At 40.3% G+C, this 21,109-nt stretch overlaps 1 long non-coding RNA gene across 1 annotated transcript in view; it reads right to left on the bottom strand.

Annotated features, from left to right (window-relative positions):
- The window catches only part of LOC125965621 (uncharacterized), an 83,933-nt gene extending 65,119 nt beyond the window's left edge, over window positions 1-18,814 (bottom strand). The window contains exons 1-2 of the long non-coding RNA XR_007479717.1: window positions 17,800-18,814; window positions 16,894-17,016 (exon numbers count right to left, since the gene is read on the bottom strand). This is a non-coding gene — a long non-coding RNA (uncharacterized LOC125965621). The remainder of the gene's footprint in view (window positions 1-16,893; window positions 17,017-17,799) is intronic.
- Window positions 18,815-21,109: the final 2,295 nt, after the last annotated feature.

Below are 21,109 nucleotides of genomic sequence, written 5' to 3'. Positions count from 1 at the left end.
ACAAATAATAAATGCTGGAGAGGATATGGAAAAAAGGGAACCCTCTTGCATTGTTGGTGGAAACGTAAATTATGTAGCCACTTTTGAAAAAAGTATGGAGGTTCCTCAAAAAAATAAAACCAGCAGTGCCATATGATCCAGCAATCCCACTCCTGGGCATCATATATCTGGACAAAACTATTATAATGCAAAAAGATATATGCACCCCTATGTTCATAGCAGCACTACTTATGATAGCCAAGACATGGAAACAACCTAAATGTCCATCGACAGATGAATGGATAAAGAAGATGTGGTATATATATATCTACACAGATACAGATATATAGATATACAGTGGAATATTACTCAGCCATCAAAAAGGATGAAATAATGCCATTTGCAGCAACATGGAGGGACATAGAGATTATCATACTAAGCACAGTAAATCACAAAGAGAAAGTCAAATACCATATGATACCACTTATATGTGGAATCTAAAATACAACACAAATGAACACATCTACGAAACAAAGACAGACTCACAGATATAGAAAACAGACTTGTGGTTGCTAAGGGGGAAGGTGAGTGGGGGAGGAAAGGATTGGGAGTTTGGGATTAGCAGATGCAAACTATTATATATAGGATGGATAAACAACAACTTCCTACTATATAGAACAGGGAACTATATTCAATATCCTGTGATAAACCATAATGGAAAAGAATCTGGAAAGAAATATATATATGTATAACTGAGTCACTTTGCTTTACAGCAGAAATTAAACACAACACTGTAAATAAACTATATTTCAATATAGTTTTTAAAAAGACATAGTGGCTAACAGCAACAACAAACACAGAAAATAACAAGCGTTGAGGGTATGGAGAAATTTGGAACCCCTGCATGTTGCTGGTGGGAATACAAAATTGTTTAGCTGCTGTGGAAAACATATGGCAATTCCTCAAAAAATTAACCATAGAATTATCACATGATCCAGCAATTCTACATCTGGTATATATCCCAAAGAAATGAAAGAAGGGACTCACAAAGATATTTGTACACCCATGTTCACTGCAGCATTATTCACAGCTGTCAAAAGGTGGAAGCAAATCAACTATACTTCAATCAAAAAAATATTTTTTTAAAGGTGGAAGCAACCTAAGTGTCTGCCATCAGATGATAGATAAATAAAATGTGGTATATCCATACAATGGATTATTTAGCCTTAAAACGGAAGGAAATCCTGTCACATGCTACAACATGAATGAATCTTAAAGATATTATGCTAAGTTAAGTAAAATAAGCCAATCACAAAACAACAAATACAGCTGACCCTTGAACAAAGAGGGGGTTAATCCACATATAACTTATAGTCAGGCCTTTGTATCCATGGGTCCTCCAAATCTATTGGATTCAACCAATCACAGACCATGTAGTAGTGTAGTACTTACTACTGAAAAATATCTGGGTGTAAGTGGACCCATGCAGTTCAAACTTGCATTGTTCAAGGGTCAACTGTACTGTATGACTCCACTTATAAGGTACACAGAATAGTCAAATTCATAGAGACAGAAAATAGAATGGTGGTTACCAGAGGCTAGGGGGAAAGGAAATGGGGAATTATTATTTAATAGGTACAGAGTTTCAGTTGGAGAAGATGATAAAGTTCTGGAGCTAGGTAGTGGTGATGGTTGTACAACAACATGAATGTACTTAATGTCATTTTACACTTAAAAGTGGTAAATTCTATGTTATATATTTTGTCACAAAAAAGAGTGAAAGAAAAATAAATACGTTTTCCGAAAAAAAAAAGACAGTGATTAAATGGATAAAAAAGCAAGACCCCTCTATATACAGCCTACAAGAGACTCACTTCAGATGTAAGGACACACACAGACTGAAAGCGAAGGCATGGAAAAGATACCCCATACAAATGGAAACCAAAAGATAGGGTAGCTATACTCATATCAGACAAAATTGATTTTAAGACAAAGACTGATAAGAGACAAAAAAGGACATTAAATTATGATAGCCTGACTTCCGGGAAGATGGCGGAAGAGTAAGACGCGGAGATCACCTTCCTCCCCACAGATACACCAGAAATACATCTACGCGTGGAACAACTCCTACGGAGCACCTACTGAACGCTGGCAGAAGACCTCAGACCTCCCAAAAGGCAAGGAACCCCCCACGTACCTGGTTAGGGCAAAAGAAAAAACTAAACAGAGACAAAAGGATAGGGACGGGTCCTGCACCAGCGGGAGAGAGCTGTGAAGGAGGAAAAGTGTCCACACACTAGGAAGCCCCTTCGCGGGTGGAGACTTCGGGAGGCGGAGTGGGGGAGCTTGGGAGCCGCGGAGGAGAGCACAGCAACAGGGGTGCGGAGGGCAAAGCGGACAGATTCCAGCGCAGAGGATCGGGCCGACCGGAACTCACCAGCCGAGAGGCTTTTCTGCTCGCCCGCCGGGGCGGGCGGGACTGGGAGCTGAGGCTCCGGCTTTTGTCGGAGCGCCGGGAGAGGACTGAGGTTGGCGGCGTGAACACAGCCTGCAGGGCGTTAGTGCACCGCGGCTAGCCGGGAGAGAGTCCGGGGAAAAGTCTGGACCTGCCGAAGAGGCAAGAGACTTTTACGTCCCTCTTTGTTTCCTGGTGCACGAGGAGAGGGGATTAAGAACGCTGCTTGAGAGAGCTCCAGGGACGGGCGCGAGCCGCGGCTAAAAGTGCGGAGCCCAGAGACAGACATGAGACGCTAAGGCCGCTGCTGCCACACCAGGAGGCCTGTGTGCGAACACAGGTCACTAGCCACACGCCCTTCCGGGGAGCCTGTGCAGCCCGCCACTGCCAGGGTCCCGGGATCCAGGGACAACTCGCCCGGGAGATCGCACGGCGCGCCTCAGGCTGCAACATCACGCCGGCCTCTGCCGCTGCAGGCCCGCCCCACACTCCGTGACCCTCCCTACCCCCCGGCCTGAGTGAGCCAGAGCCTCCGAATCAGCGGCTCCTTTAACCCCGTCCTGTCTGAGCAAAGAACAGACGCCCTCCGGCGACCTACACGCACAGGCGGGGCCAAATCCAAAGCTGAGCCCCTGGGAGCTGTGAGAACAAAGAAGAGAAAGGGAAATCTCTCCCAGCAGCCTCAGAAGCAGCGGATTAAAGCTCCACAATCAACTTGATATACCCTGCATCTGTGGAATACCTGAATAGTCAACGAATCATCCCAAATTAAGGAGCCCTGTGGATGAAAGGCTCTTGGTGCTGCAGCCAGGAGTCAGTGCTGTGCCTCTGAGGTGGGAGAGCCAACTTCAGGACACTGGTCCACAAGAGGCCTCCCAGCTGCACATAATATCAAACAGCAAAAATCTCCGAGAGATCTCCATCTCAACGCCAGCACCCAGCTTCACTCAACGACCAGCAAGCTACAGTGCTGGACATCCTATGCCAAACAACTAGCAAGACAGGAACACAACCCCACCCATTAGCAGAGAGGCTGCCCAAAATCATAATAAGTCTACAGACACCCCAAAACACACCACCAGACGTGGACCTGCCCACCAGAAAGACAAGATCCAGCCTCATCCACCAGAACACAGGCACTAGTACCCTCCACCAGGAAGCCGACACAACCCACTGAACCAACCTTAGCCACTGGGGACAGACACAAAAAACAACAGGAACTACGAACCTTCAGCCTGCAAAAAAGGAGACCACAAACACAGTAAGATAAGCAAAATGAAAAGACAGAAAAACACACAGCAGATGAAGGAGCAAGATAAAAACCCACCAGACCTAACAAATGAAGAGGAAATAGGCAGTCTACCGGAAAAAGAATTCAGAATAATGATAGTAAGGTTGATCCGAAATCTTGGAGATAGAATGGACAATAGAATGGACAAAATGCAAGAATCAGTTAACAAGGACCTAGAAGAACTAAAGATGAAACAAGCAACGATGAACAACACAATAAATGAAATTAAAAGTACTCTAGATGGGATCAATAGCAGAATAACTGAGGCAGAAGAACGGATAAGTGACCTGGAAGATAAAATAGTGGAAATAACTACTGCAGAGCAGAATAAAGAAAAAAGAATGAAAAGAACTGAGGAGACCTCTGGGACAACATTAAACGCACCAACATTCGAATTATAGGGGTTCCAGAAGAAGAAGAGAAAAAGAAAGGGACTGAGAAAATATTTGAAGAGATTATAGTTGAAAACTTCCCTAATATGGGAAAGGAAATAGTTAATCAAGTCCAGGAAGCACAGAGAGTCCCATACAGGATAAATCCAAGGAGAAATACGCCAAGACACATATTAATCAAACTGTCAAAAATTAAATACAAAGAAAACATATTAAAAGCAGCAAGGGAAAAACAACAAATAACACACAAGGGAATCCCCATAAGGTTAACAGCTGATCTTTCAGCAGAAACTCTGCAAGCCAGAAGGGAGTGGCAGGACATATTGAAAGTGTTGAAGGAGAAAAACCTGCAACCAAGATTACTCTACCCAGCAAGGATCTCATTCAGATTTGATGGAGAAATTAAAACCTTTACAGACAAGCAAAAGCTGAGAGAGTTCAGCACCACCAAACCAGCTCTACAACAACTGCTAAAGGAACTTCTCTAGGCAAGAAACACAAAAGAAGGAAAAGACCTACAATAACAAACCCCAAACAATTAAGAAAATGGGAATGGGAACACACATATCGATAATTACCTTAAATGTAAATGGACTAAATGCTCCCACCAAAAGACACAGATTGGCTGAATGGATACAAAAACAAGACCCATATATTTGCTGTCTACAAGAGACCCACTTCAGACCTAGAGACACATACAGACTGAAAGTAAGGGGATGGAAAAAGGTATTTCATGCAAATGGAAACCAAAAGAAAGCTGGAGTAGCAATTCTCATATAAGTTATATATATATATATATATATATATATATATGTATATATATATATATATGTAGTTTGCTTGAGTGCAGTGTTTTTTGTTTTCTGTACTGAATTCATTAGCATGGGTCGGTATAAAATTTAGCATAGGTCAATATGTAATTTGTAAACTAATAAGGTCTTAAAAGTGAGGAATTAAGTCTTTTAAATTTAATTATTTATTGTAAAGAGCAGAATAGCATACATAAACAGGTGCCTAAGGAAAACTTGTATTCTAATATGGAACTCTCATGAACACCTTTTTTTTTTTTTTTCTTCTAACGGTATGATAGTAGGCCATTTGATTATTTTTATGGCTTTAACTTTACAACAATGAAATATTCGTGAATTTTAAAAAGTATTTTTCTTTATTTGATGCGGGTGGGATACTGGAGAAATGAAAGGTCAAACATCTATTGAGGAATCCATACTTGTCTATATATTGTGTACTTTTATTTCAAGAACTGATTTAAAATTCCTAAAAGGATGCTATAATAAGTTATTATGCCATTTTACAGACTGAATTAAGTAAATTTCAGGGAGGTATGAAACTTGCCTAAGGCTATCCAGCTACCAAGCGGTAGAAGTGAGAATTAAATCCAGGTATACCTATTAAAAAAAAAAAAAAAAAAAAAAAAGAAGGCGAGGGCAGCACCAGGGTATGGGGTTGTTAGTTTTATAGGGGTGAGTAATTTCATACGCTGATGAGTGGGAGGAGTATTCCAGCTATTTTGGGGAAGGGGTGGGGATTTCTAGGAATTGAGCCACCGCCCACTTTTTGACCTTTATGGTCATCCTTGGAACTGTCGTGGCACCTGTGGGTGTGTCGCTTAGCTTGCTGATGTGTTACAATGAGTGTATACTGAGGCTCAAGGTCTAGTGGAAGTAGACTCGTCCGCCATCTTGGACCTATTTTGTTCTAATCAGTTTATGTTGTGTCCTCGGGCTATGTAATTCTTTTAAAGGTTGTGCCCTGCCCCCTTTCCTCCTGTTTCATATTGAATATATAATATTTACCAGAGTATGTTTTAATAATTAATACATGATATATTGTATAATTAATTTATATATCATATATATAATGATATCTATAGGTATTTGTTCCAATAAGTCATTAAAAATAAATGAATATTCAAAAAAAAAATTATGATAGAGGAGTCAATTCAACAAGAAGATACAACATTTATAAATATTTATACACCCAACATAGGAGCACCTAAATATATAAAGCAAATATTAACAGACCTAAAGGAAGAAATAGACAGCAATACTATAATACTGCGGAATTTTAATGCCCCACTTTCATCAATGGATAGATCATCAAGACAGACAATCAATAAGGAAACAGCAACCTTAACACTTTAGACCAGATAAATTTAACAGATATATACAGAACACTTCATTCAAAAATATATAAAATATATTCTTCTCAAATACACATGGAACATCCTCCAGGACAGATCATATGTTAGGCCACAAAACAAGTCTCAGTAAACTTAAGAAGACTGAAATCATATCAAGAATCTTTTCTGACCACAAAGGTATGAAACTAGAAATAACTTACAAGAAGAAAACTGGAAAATTCACAAATATGTGGAGATTAAACAACATGCTACTGAACAACCAATGGATCAAAGAAGAAATCAAAAGAGAAATCAAAAATACCTTGAGACAGGGACTTCCCTGGTGGCGCAGTGGTTAAGAATCCACCTGCCAATGCAGGGGACATGGGTTCAAGCCCTGGTTCAGGAAGATCCCACATGCTGCGGAGCAACTAAGCCCTAGTGCTACAACTACTGAGCCCGTATGCCAAACTACTGAAGCCCGCATGCCTAGAGCCCATGCTCCACACACCCACAATGAAGATTAGCCCCTGCTCGCCACAACTAGAGAAAGACCTCACGCAGCAATGAAGACCTCGTGCAGCCAAAAATGAATACATTTATTTTAAAAAAATACCTTGAGACAAATGAAAATAGAAATACAACATATCCAAACTTATGAGATGCAGCAAAAGCAATTCTAAGAGGGCAGTTCATAAATGATAAATACCTACATCAAGAAACAAGAAAAATCTCAAACAACCCAACTTTACGCCTCATGGAAATAAAAGAGAACAAATGAAACCCAAAGGTGGTAGAGGAAGGAAATAAAGATCAGAGTGGAAATAGCGACTAAAAAGACATTAGAAATAACAATGAAATGAACAGTGGGTTCTTTGAAAAGAAACAAAATTGACAAACCTTTAGCTGGACACACCAAGAAAAAGAGAGGTCTCAAATAAAACCAAAATAACAGAGGAGACATTACAATTGATATCACAGAAACACAAAGAATCATAAGAGACTACTATGAACAATTATATGGCAACAAATTTAACGACCTAGAAGAAATGGATAAAATCCTAGAAACATACAACCTACAAGATTGAATCATGAGGAAATAGAAAATCTGAGCAGACTGACTACTAGCAGTGAGTTTGAATCAGTAATCAAAAATCTCCCAACAGTTGGGAGTGTTGGTTGTTTCGCTAGGAAGCGTAGTAGTAAGTGCTAATATCATTCTTCCTAATGAACATACAACCTGGTACATATTTCATCATGAAATGGATTGTGAAGTGGCACTACTATCACTTACACTACTACTTTCTGGGTGCAGCATCAGAATGCGTCCAGTTTGGGATCAAGTCAGACATAGACCCACTTAGACAAATATCTTGACCTACTAGTTCAGAAGAGTTGATTTACAAGAGTGGATTCTAGCGTGTAAAGAACATACAGCAACTTGCTTTGGACCAGTCTTACATAAAGGGATTTGTGGTTGAATGAAAAGAGCTACTAAACCACTCCTCCGAAAAGTGAACCTCACAGATGTTTCTGCTGGTTTCAGCTGAGAGAAACTACGTGGTTTATGAACAAACTCATAGACGTGTTGTTTCACAAGCTTTTGATTTTTTCTGGTAAAAGCACCTCTTCAGGGTACCATGTTACCTTTTATCTTCCAGTTCCAAATGGCTTGTCGAGTTTATATCCCTTGTATTGTAGCCGACCCCATGTGTATACAGAGCATACACCTCATCCCATGTGTATCACAAGCAGTGAAGGCACTTGACCCTGAAGCTGGATTCCCACGCAGGACCCAACATTGTCCCGTTGGTTCCCAATTCCTGCACTTGCGGCTTTATTCAATGTTTTTTTGTTTGTTTTTTCATTTGTCTTGTTTTTTGGCTGCACTGAGCAGCTTATGGGATCTTATTTCCCAACCGGGGATTGAGTCTGGTCCCCAGCAGTGAAAGCGCCAGGTCCTAACGCTGGACCACCAGGGAATTCCCTATTCGATGTCTGTTAAATGGCCTGGTCTTTAATTATAAACAACCACTCAAAAATACAAATGCTTCTGGAGGGGCTGAGAGGCTAGTCGGTTGTATGTAACTGAATGTCTTTAATCCTTTCTTTCTCTGTTCATGGTGAAACAGCTCCATTAAAGGGTCAGGAGGGTGGGGTATGGGAGTAATGAAGTAATAAATAATTGAACTACTAAAAAAAAAATCTCCCAACAAAAGAAAGTCCAGAAGCTTCACTGGTGAATTCTACCAAACATTCAAAGATGAATTAATACCAATCCTTCTCAAACTCTTCCAAAAAATAGAAGAGGAGGGGGCTTCCCTGGTGGCGCAGTGATTGAGAGTCTGCCTGACCATGCAGGGGACACGGGTTCATGTCCCGGTCCGGGAAGATCCCGCATGATGCGGAGCAACTGGGCCCATGAGCCACAACTACTGAGCCTGTGCGTCTGAAGCCTGTGCTCCACAACAAGAGAGGCCGCGACAGTGAGAGGCCCGCGCACCACGATGAAGAGTGGCCCCTGCCTACCACAACTAGAGAAAGCCCTCGCACAGAAACAAAGACCCAACACAGCCATAAATAAATAAATAAATAAATTTTTAAAAAAAGAGAGAGAGAAATTTAAGCAATACCACTTACAGTTGCATCAAAAAGAGTAAAATACCCTTGAATAAGTTTAACAAAGGAATTGAAAGACCTGTACACTGAGAACTATAGACATTGATAAAATAAACTGAAGACACAAATAAACGGAAAGCTATTCCATGCTCATGGAATAGAAGAATATTTTTAAATGTCCATACTACCCAAAGAAACTGACAGATTCAATGCAATCTCTATTGAAATTCCAATGGCATCTTTCACATAAACAGAACAAACAATTTGAAAATTTGTATGAAACTACATAAGTCCTTGAATAGCCAAGGCAACCTTTTTTTTTTTTTTTCTGGTTTTTTTGTGTTGGGTCTTCGTTGCTGCACACAGGCTTTAGTTGCAGCGAGCAGGAGCTACTCTTCATCGTGGTGCGTGGGCTTCTCATTGCGGTGGCTTCTCTTGTTGCAGAGCACAGACTCTTGGTGTGCAGCCTCAGTAGTTGTGGCTCGCGGGCTTAGTTGCTCCACAGCGTGTGGGATCTTCCCGGACCAGGGCTTGAATCCATGTCCCCTGCATGGTCAGGCAGATTCTTAACCACTGTGCCACCAGGGAAGTCCAGCCAAGGCAATCTTCATCAAGAAGAACAAGCTGGAGGCATTATGCTTCCTGATTTCAAACTATATTACAAAGCTACAGTATCACAACAGTAATGGTATTGGCATAAAAACAGACACATAGATCAATGGAACAGAATAGAGAGTGCAGATATAAACCCACACAAATATGGTCAATTAATTTATGATAACATGCCAGAATATACAATGGGGAAAGGACAGTCTCTTCAACAAATGGTGGGAAATGGACTGCCATATTGGGAAAACTAGAGAGTGACATGCAAAAGGATGAAACTGGACCACTATCTTACACCATACACAAAAATCAACTCAAAATGGCAAAGAGTTGAATGTAAGACCTAAAAGCATAAATAAATATGAGGAAAACCTCCTTGACATTGGTCTTGGCAATGATTTCTTGGATTTGACACCAAAAGCAAAGGCAATAAAAGAAAAAAACAAATAAGTGGGACTCCATTAAACTAAAAAGCTTCTATATGGCAAAGAAGACCATCAACAAAGTGAAAAGGCAACCTACCAAATGGGAGAAAATATTTGCAAAGCACATATTTGATAAAGGGTTAATATTGAAAATATATAAAGAACTCATGCACTTCAAAAGAAAAAATAATCCAATTAAAAAATGGGCAGAAGAAATGAATAGATATTTTTCCAAAGAAGACATACAAATGGCCAACAGATACTGAAAATGTGCTCTACATCACTAATCATCAGAAAAATGCAAATTAAAACCACAATGAGATATCACTTCATATCTGTTAGAATGGCTAGTATGAAAAAGACAAGAGATAACAAGTCTTGGGAGGATGAGGAGAAAAAGGAACACTTGTGCACTGTTAGTGGGACTGTGAATTGCAACAGCCACTATGGAAAACCATACTCTTCCTCAAAAACTGAAAAATAGAACTACCATGTGATCCAGCAGTTCCTTTCTGAGTATTTATCCAAAGGAGAAAAAATCACTGTCTCATAAAGATATCTGCATCCCCACGTTCACTGCAGCATTATTTACAATAGCCAAGACATGGAAACAATCTAAATGTCCACTGATAAATGAATGGATAAAGAAGTAGTGGTATATATATAATGGAATATTATTCAGCCACAAGAAAGAAGGAAAGCCTGCCATTTGTGACAATGTGGATGGACCTTGAAGGCATTATGCTAAGTAAAATAAAATTCAGACAGAGAAAGACAAATACTGTATGATCACACTTATACCTGGAATCTTTTTTTTGTTTGTTTATTTGGCTGGGTTGGGTCTTCATTGCTGCACCTGGGCTTTCTCTAGTTGAGGCAAGCTGGGGGTACTCTTTGTTGCAGTGCACGGGCTTCTCACTGTCGTGGCTTCTCTTGTTGCAGAGCACGGGCTCTAGAGCACAGGCTCCGTAGTTGTGGCGCACGGGCTTAGTTGCTCCTCCATGACATGTGGGATCTTCCTGGGCCAGGGATCAAACCCATGTCCCCTGCATTGGCAGGTGGATTCTTAACCACTGTGCCACCATGGAAACCCTATCTTTTAAAAATCTCCCAACAAAGAAAAGTCCTAGGGAATTCCCTGGCTGTCCAGTGGTTAGGACTCCGTGCTCCCACTGCAGGGGGCCCAGGGTTTGATCCCTGGTCAGGGAACTAAGATCCCGCAAGCCGAACAACATGGCAAAAAAAAAAAAAAAAAAAAAATCCTAGATCTGACAGCTTCACTGGTAAATTCTACCAAACATTTAAATAAGAACTAATACCAATCCTTCTCAAATTATTCCCAAAAACTGAAGAGGAGGGAACACTTCCTAACTCATTTTCTGAGGCCAGCATAACACTAATACCAAAGCCAAGCAAAAACGCTACAAGGAAACTGCAGATCAATATCCCTTACGAACACCAATACAAAATCCTCAACAAAATACTAGCAAACAGAAATCAAGAGCATATTAAAAGGATTATACTCCATGACCAATGGAATGTATTCATGTAACGCAAGGATGGTTCAACATACAAAAATTATTCAATATACAGTAATATGCCAAATCAACAAAATAAAGGGGAAAAAAAACACATGATCATCTAAATTGATGCAGAAAGGCATTTGACAAATTCAGCATCCTTTCATGATAAAAACACTCAACCAAATAGGAATAGAAGAAAACTATCTCAACATAATAAAAGATATGTATGAAAACTCAAAGCAAACATCATACTCAATGGTGAAAGACTAAAAGCTTTTCTTCTAAGATCAGGAACAAGGCAAGGATACCCAATTTTACTACTTCTACTCAAATAATTCTGGAAGTTCTAGCCAGAGCAGTTAGGCAAGAGAAAGAAATAAAAGGCATCCAAATTGGAAAGGAAGAAGTAAAATTATTTCTGTTTGCAGACGATATGATCTCATGTGTAGAAAATCCAAAAGCCTCCACAAAAAAGCTACTGGAGCTAATAAATGAATTCAGCAAATTAGAAGGATACAAACTTAACACACAAAAATCAGTTGCATTTCTAGACACAATGAACTATCTGAAAATGAAATTACAAAAACAATTTCATTTACAATAGCATCAAAAAGAATAAAATACTCAGCAATTAAACAAGGTGGTAAAGACTTGTACAATGAAAAGTATAAAACATTGCTGAAAGAAATAAAAGACAACAGAAATAAATAGTAACATACTGCATGTTCATGGACTGGAAGACTTAATATTATTAAAATGTCAATACTACCCAAAACAACCTACAGATTCAATGCAATCTCTATCAAAATCCCAATGATGTGTTTTGCAGAAATAGAAAAACCCATTCTAAAATTCACATGGAAACTCAAGGGGCCCCGAATAGCCAAAACAATCTGGAAAGGACAAAGTGGATAGCTCACACTTCCTGATTTCAAAACTTACTACAAAGCTACTGTAATCAAAACAGTGTAGTTTTAACATAAAGACAGACACATAGACAAATGGAATAGAATATAAATAGCCCAGAAATAAACCCTCACTTACATGGTCAAATGATTTTTGGCAAAGGTGCCAAGACCATTCAATGAGAAAAGGACAGTCTTGTCAACAAATGGTGCTGGAGAATCTGGGTATCCACATGCAAAGAATGAAGTTGGGCCCTTACCTCACACCATAGACAAAAATTAACTCAAAATGGGTCAAAGACCTAAATATAAGACCTGAAACAATAAAACTCTTAGAAAAAAATTGGACAAAACTTCACAACATTGGATTTGGCAATGATTTCTTGGACATGACACCAAAGGCACGGGTAACAAAAGAAAGACAAATTAGACTTCGTGAAAATTTTTAAACTTTTGTGCATCAAGAGATGCTATCCACAGAGTTAAAAGGCAACACACAGAATGGGAGAAAATATTTGCAAATTATGTATCTAAGGGATTAATATGCAGAATATGCATAGAACATCTAAAACTCAACCAAAAAACAACCTAATTCAAGAACAGGCAAAGGACTTGGATATTCCTCCAAAGAAGATAAACAAATGGCCAATAAGCACAGGAAAAATGCTCAACATCACTCAGTCATTAAGGAAATGCAAATCAAAACCACAATGAGGTACTACCTTATACCCATTAGGATGGCTACGATCAAAAAAACTAAAAACAACAAATGTTGGTGATGAGGTGGATAAACTGGAAAATTTGTGCCTTTTTGGTGGGAATGTAAAATGGTTCAGCCACTGTGGAAAACAGTATAGCAGTTCCTCAAAATATTAGAACTAGAATTATTATATGATCCAACAATCCCACTCCCAGGTATATACCCCAAAGAATTTAAGGCAGGGGCTCAAAGAGATATTTGTACACCTATGTTCACAGCAGTATTATTCACAATAGCGAAAACATGGAAGCAACTAAGTGTCCACAGCTGATGAATGGATAAGCAAAATGTCGTATACACATACAATGGAATATTATTCAGCCTTAAAAAGAAAGTAAATTCTCCAAATGCTACAACATGGATGAACATTGAGGACATTTCGCTAAGTGAAATAAGCCAGTCATGAAAGACAAATATTGTACGATTCCACTTGTATGAGGTACTCAGAGGAGTCAAATTCATAAAGACAGAAATTGCAATGGTGGTCCTAGGGTGGGAAGAGCGAAGAATGGGGAGTTATTGTTTAAAAAGTATAGAGCTTCAGTTTTACAAGATGAAAAGAAATATGGTGATGAACTGTGACAATGGTTGCACAACAATGTGTATGTATTTAATACCACTGAACCGTACAGTTAAAAATGTTTACGGCAGTAAATTTGATGTTACGTGTATTTCGCCACGATAAAAAAAAAAAAAAAACTCTAAAAAGCTCACTATTCTTACTGAGATTCAGCCATTTTTCTTGCATAAACGCTTCCTGAATTGCTGCAAGCCTTTGGTTAATTTCCAGAGTTTGGAAAAGTTAACTCTGACCATTTTTGGCCAGTTTTCTCATTGCTTTTATAGAGGAGAGAATTTTTGGAGATACTTACTTTGTTGTTTTTGCCAGTACCCATGGCTATGCATTGTGCATATCCCCATGGCCGCCTGCTTCTACCACTTGGGGAAAAGTAAAGGCTATAATAACCCCAGGCCAGGACTTCCCTGGTGGTGCAGTGGTTAAGAATCCACCTGCCAATGCAGGGGACACAGGTTTGAGCCCTGGTCTGGGAAGATCCCGCATGCCGCGGAGCAACTAAGCCCATGAGCCACAACTACTGAGACTGCACTCTAGAGCCTGTGAGCCAGAACTACTGAGCCTGTGTGCCACAACTACTGAAGCCTGCATGCCTAGAGCCCGTGCTCCGCAACAAGAGAAGCCACTGGAATGAGAAGACTGCACACTGCAACGAAGAGTAGCCCCCACTTGCCACAACCAGAGAAAAGCCCGCGCTCAGCAACAAAGACCCAATGCAGCCAAAAATAAACATTTTTTAAAAAAATGATAATAACCCCAGGCCATTAGGAAAATTCCTGCTGGCTGGAAAGGGCCCCAGCTCGACCTGAAAAGCTCACCTCTGCCAAAGATGAACAATCAAAGAGGAACCTGTGCAAAGATACTAGATGAAAAAGGGAGGAAAAAAGCAGGACAAACATGAACACGGAAAAACACTTAGAAAATTGTTACCAGAAAGCAGGTGAAAAAATCCCATCAGATATTTCATCTTCAATATTTAAAAAACCAACTCTTCCATGAAACCAGAGCCCCAGGATGAGAGTAAAAAGATGTATGAGCACTGCATAAAAAAGGAGCAAAATGTGAATTGGCAAAACCCAGGAAATAAGTGAAAGAAAGAAAATTAAAGCAACACAGAAGAGAAGATGAAATTGGAAAGTATCACAGGGAAAAGAGAGGCTGAGACACACAGAAGGGGGTTTAAAGGACCGGTCTTTGAAGAGTGAGCAAGATGAAATGAAAATACTTAAACAGGCTTAAAAGGAAATAATACACATGGCAAATGGGCAAGAGAGAATATACATATATATAAGTATACATACACACACACATATATATGTTATTGGCATCCCTAAGGAAGTAAATCCAAAGACGGACTTAAAAACAGAATCCTGGGACTTCCCTGGTAGCGCAGTGGTTAAGACTCCACACTCCCAATGCAGGGGACCTGGGTTCAATCCCGGTCAGGGAACTAGATCCCACAAGCATGCTGAAACTAAGAGTTCGAATGCCACAACTAAAGAGCCAGCAAGCCGCAACTGAGGAGCCCTCGAGCTGCAACTAAGACCCGGTGCAAAAAAATAAATAAAAATAAATAAATAAAATAAATATTTTTAAAAACCCCAACAGAATTCTGACACGGCTTCTGGCAATGAGGAAACACATGAAACAAGTAGAAAGGCCAGGTCCCATTAAAAGGTGATATAAATGGTGAACATTTCCAATGCTGGCAAATTTGCTGGACTTCAAAGATAAGAATCCTTCAAACCAAAAAAAAAACCACAATCCTTTGAATCAACAGGCAAACAGATCACATCACATCAGAAATATGGCAGGGCTCACATCACCCTACACCTATAGTCAGTGTTGGATGACAGTGGAGCCAGCGAGACCTCAAAATGCAGGAAAAAGCAAACATTACCTAAGACATTTATACTCAGCGCAAACAGTTTTGTACATGCTCAAGGACTATTGTTCTCAGAAGCCTTCTTGAGGAAAAGACTCAAAGGTGAAATTCAGCCACCCGAGAGGGAAAGTCAGAACAGAAGATCTGGTGTAGCAGGTCTCCTGTGATGACCCGGCAGAGGACTCCTGCCTCTGTGTTCACTGCCCCATTTCATACCCCAGGTGGATCATTTTAACACCCCCTCCTCCATAAACAAAATTATTTTCAGTAATAATCATGTTCTAATCAGTAATCATTTTCTTGACTCATTCTTCAGTTTTAAAATAGCTATTAAAAAGAATAACTTCAAAATTTAAAAATATTCAATCAAGCAAAGTATTTCATGTACGAAAATTTGTGTTGACCAAAGAATATATACATATACGCGAGTGCACACACACACACACACACACCCCTTGCAGTTTACACTCAATTTCGCCATTTAAAATTTTAAACACAAAATAAAAACTTTAATTGATCACATAAAGACTGACAGAATTAAAATCATACCAGTTCTGTTTTATAACTTTTACAACCACTATGCCATCATTGTTTATTTCATATTCACTAATTAAATGCAGGAATACACGGTACAGCTGGGGCTGGAGACACAAAATACCCCTGAAGTGAGCTTGAAGGATTTCAAACCTCTAGGTCCCTACTTTCCTAATGAATCTATGTAACTGAGTTTATATGGGTGTGTGTTGGGTCAGGGGGAGGTTTCCTATCATATCAATTGAGAGTTCTCCAAATTAGCTTCCATGTAGACTATAAAGCATAAATAATAAAAATGTGCTCATTTGAAGCACATGTTTTTTTACTGAAATTCAACAATGACCAAAGCAATTGTAACGAAAGATTTGGGGAGGGGTACATTTTACCACTAATATTGTTTAGGATTGCCAGTGCAAGGTTTTACAATAAAAAGCAGACAAGCTATTAGGTTTTATCATTGTTTGTAAAATTCTCTACATCTGTCTCATCAATTTTACATTTTGCAACCTTGCTATGATCTAAGAAAGAAGTCACAGGTAGAAGAGTAAAAGTGGGCAGTCATTAAACAGGGAAAACAGTCCCTATTTTATATTCAGGCTAGACCACCTACATCAACACAAGGTAGAATTAGAACAACAAATCTCCACAGACCATGCACTCCCTTAGCGCCAGCACCTGGGGCTGACATGCCCACTGCCCGCCCTAGTCCAGCGCTGGAATCTCCCCAGTCCTCCTCCTGCCCTTGTTACTTGACCCTGGAAACTCACTGCTCCAGATCCCCAACCAGGAGGAGGGTACTCACGCTTGGAGGCGCTGCCCTCTGGGTCAGGTACAGACAGACACTGATACACGTGCGGTGGAGAAAGGTGTCCCGCTGGCTGCTCCAAAGATCCATGCAGGGGCAAGCAACAAAGCCCAGAAGACACTGGAACCGAAGACAATGGTGAATAAGGGCATGAGCGTCATGGCCCAGCAGAGAAGTGACAAGATGCCGCCAGAGAAAGCGGAACGAGACCTGAAATCAATGAGCCAGAAGAGGTTCCACCTATCAGAAGAGGCCAGCAGTCTGATTGCCTACAAGCTGAAGGGTATTGGTGCTTCAGAATTTGCAAATTGTCCCGGCCTGACAGCCAAGGAGAGGGCAACTGTTTTTGATCTAGAACCCGTGGTTTTCACCAGGCACCTGGGAGCCTATAATTATTCTTTATTGGGAATTGGTGCATTTGCCATTTTCTTCCAGGGAACTTTCTTTTCCGTCAAGAGTAGAAGATATCAGAGGACTGAACAACGGGCTCCGCAGAAATCTTTTTCTTAATAATAAAATAAGTTATTTCAAAATGTCAATTTATGACCAAAAGTGCAAAACAGCTATAATCTCTTTTGAAGAAAATAATGTACAAAAGGAGAATTCACCTGAAGAGGTGCCTGGGCTTTACAATGCACTCTTCTAGAAGGCTTGAGGATCTGGATCAAATGCAGGGGGGTAAAATCTGCTTGTCTGTGGGCTGGGGTGTGGGGTGGAGGGGGCAGGGTGGACGGGCGGGGGAGGAGGAGCTGAGGGAAAAGAGAATGTAAAGGAGATAGGGGAAGCTTGTAACAAGGAATTTGGTGTAACTTTAGGAAGAAAAAGAAAAGCCCTTAAAGAAACAAAACCGATTAGAAAGAAGATGAAGTCTGAATGCCTTCAAATTCTAGAGAAGAAAAATACCGGATTTAAGAAGAGCACGGAGCAGTTATCATGGGAAGCTTCAGACGAGAGCAACATTCCAAGCCTTCCGCCGACTCCAGAAGACTTCGTGCAAGAGTGCCCCTACTGGCCACACGGTGCAATCACAGGGGGGCTCTAAAACCTCGGACTCTAGGCCCCACCCACTTCCAGAGAGCCTCACTTAATGGGTCTTAGGTGTGGCCTGATTGTTGGGATTTACAACTCCCCAGGTGATTCTAGTGAGCAGCCAGGATTGACAACCAGAAACTCTGACTTCTGAAAAAGAAATTGAAATTTTGGTTAATTGCATTATACAGCTGACAATGACAGGATGACAATGCCTTAAAGCTGGAAAAGGTCATGAACAAAATTCTGGTTAAAAAATACTGTACTTGAGCTGGAAAAAACTCAAATTGTTCATCAACAGGAGCATGGACAACCAATCTGCTCTATCCACACACTAGGATACCACTCAGTGATAAAAAAGGAACAATCTTATATGGGCACCAAGGATACATCTCAAAAACATTATGCTATGCTGAGTGAAAAAAAAAATCAGACACAAAAGAGCACTTCCTATATGGTTTTGATTATGTGAAGTCCAAGAACAGGCAAGATTAATCTGTGGTGACAGAAATCAGAACAGTGGTTGCCCCTGGGGAGCAGAGGTGGGAACTGACTGGGAAAAGCCACAAGACAGAATGTTCTCTATGTTTTTTTGAGTGGTGGCTACACAAGTGCATACATTGTCAAAATTCATCAAACTGGACACTTAATATCAGAGTATTTTTTGCATGTAAATTACACTCAATTTTTTAAAAAGAGTCCTGTACTTGAAAAAGTGACCATTTCTAATCAAACTGAGTGACGAGGTGTAAGCCTGACAAGAGCTATATTCTGCCACAGAGGTGGTGGAGCAGAAATGCAGAACTTTGCAGCATAGATCAGACACCTTTAAGTACTGCATCAGCAGAGAAAGGAGCTTGGCAGGAGAAGCTGGCTTGAGAAAGAATGAATGGGATAGACCTAGAGTCTGTCATACACAGTGAAGTAAGTCAGAAAGAAAAAGACAAATACAGTATGCTAACACATATATATGGAATTTAAGAAAAAAAAATGTCATGAAGAACCTAGGGGTAAGGCAGGAATAAAGACGCAGACCTCCTAGAGAACGGACTTGAGGTTATGGGGAGGGGGAAGGGTGAGCTGTGACGGGGCGAGAGAGAGTCATGGACATACACACACTAACAAACGTAATAAGGTAGATAGCTAGTGGGAAGCAGCCGCATGGCACAGGGATATTGGCTCGGTGCTTTGTGACAGCCTGGAGGGGTGGGATAGGGAGGGTGGGAGGGAGGGAGACGCAAGAGGGAGGAGATATGGGAACATATGTATATGTATAACTGATTCACTTTGTTATAAAGCAGAAACTAACACACCATTGTAAAGTAATTATACCCCAATAAAGATGTTAAAAAAAAAAAAAAAAAAAAAGAATGAATGGGAGAATTCCCTGGCAGTCCAGTGGTTAGGACTTGGCACTTTCACTGCGGTGAGCCAGGTTCAATCCCTGGTCAGGGAACTAAGATCCCACGAGCTGCCAAAAAAAAAAAAAAAAAAGAAAGAAAGCATAAATGAACAGGAGGAGAGCAGAAGCTCTTACCTACAGAGGAAGCAAAAAACTTCTAAGCAAAAAATTCAAGAACGGGAAGGCAAATTACAGAAAGGAGAGAGGGAGAGAGAATGATCAGTCTAATAAAAACTAGACTACTCTTCATGATCAGAAAGTTCATGATGATCCAAGAGCTGCTGTTGCTGCCAAGAGAGCTCTTGCTGGAGAGAAGAAGCAAGCAGGCAGCCTCTGACAGAAATTAATATAAGTAAAACCAAAGACAGCAATGCTTCAAATAACAGTGACTATAAAACCAATTCTAGAAAGATGGGATCATAAAATATTACTATCGAGAGGTCCTCTAAGCCAGACATGGGCAAACTTTTCCCAGTAATGGGCCAGATAGTAAATATCTCAGGCTGTGCAGGACATAGGGTCTCTGTCACAAATACTCAACACTGCCGTCATAGCATGAAAGTAGCCATAGACAATACATAAATGAATGAAGGTGCCTATGCTCCAGTAAAACTCTATCTACAAAAACACATCACAGGTCTTTGAAAGACAGGCCACAATGGCTGACTCCCTTCCAGTCAAAAGAGAGTACGAGGGACTTCCCTGGTGGCACAGTGGTTAAGAATCGCCTGTCAATGCAGGGGACACGGGTTCGAGCCCTGGTCTGGGAAGATCCCACATGCTGCAGAGCAACTAAGCCCGTGCACCACAACTACTGAGCCTGCACTCTAGAGCCTGCGAGCCACAACTACTGAGCCCACATGCCACAACTACTGAAGCCCGCGTGCCCAGTTCCACAAGAGAAGCCACTGCAATGAGAAACCCACGCACCACAACAAAGAGTAGCCCCCGCTCGCCACAACTAGAGAAAGCCCACACACAGCAACGAAAACCCAATGCAGCCAAAATAAATAAATTTATTTATTTATTTATTTATTTAAATGAGAGAGAGAGAGAGAGAGAGAAGGAAAGGAGAAAGGGCCAGCACAACTCAGAGTTGCACACATCACTTTCATTCACATTCAGTGACCAGAACTTAACCCTTGGGTCATAGCAAGCTCCAAGGAAGGCTGGAAGTGTGGTCTACACCATGAACAGCCATGTGTCTATCAAGAATCAGGCATCTGACACCCAAAAAACTAGTAGAGTTAATAAACTAGTTCAGCAAAGTTGCAGGCTACAAGACCAATATACAAAAATCGGTTGTATTTCTAAACACTTAGCAATGAACAATCCAAAAATGAAAACGAAATTAAGAAAACAATTCCATTCACAAAAGCAACAAAAAGGATAAAATACATAGGAGTAAATTTAACAAAAGCAGTACAAGACTTGTATGCTAAAAACTACAAAACATCGTTGAAAGAAATTAAAAACCTAAATAAATGGAAAGACACCCTGTGTTCATGGATTGGAAGACTTAATATTGTTAAGATGTCAATACTCCCCAAATTAGTCTACAATTCAATGCAATTCCTATCAAAATTTCAACTGTCTTTTTTATAGAAATGAATAAGCTGATCTTAAAATTCATATGGAATTGCAAGGGATTCTGAATAGCCAAAATAATTATGAAAAGGAACAAATTTGGAGGACTCATAGTTCTGCTTTCAAAATTCACTACAAAGCTACAGTAATGAAGACTATGTGTTACTAACATAAGGATAGACATAGAGATAAAAT

The sequence above is a fragment of the Orcinus orca genome, chromosome 10 (genome assembly GCF_937001465.1).
Source record: "Orcinus orca chromosome 10, mOrcOrc1.1, whole genome shotgun sequence".
NCBI lineage: Eukaryota > Metazoa > Chordata > Mammalia > Artiodactyla > Delphinidae > Orcinus > Orcinus orca.
The sequence above is the reverse complement of the archived record's forward strand: the minus strand, read 5'-3'. Positions and strand labels throughout refer to the sequence as shown.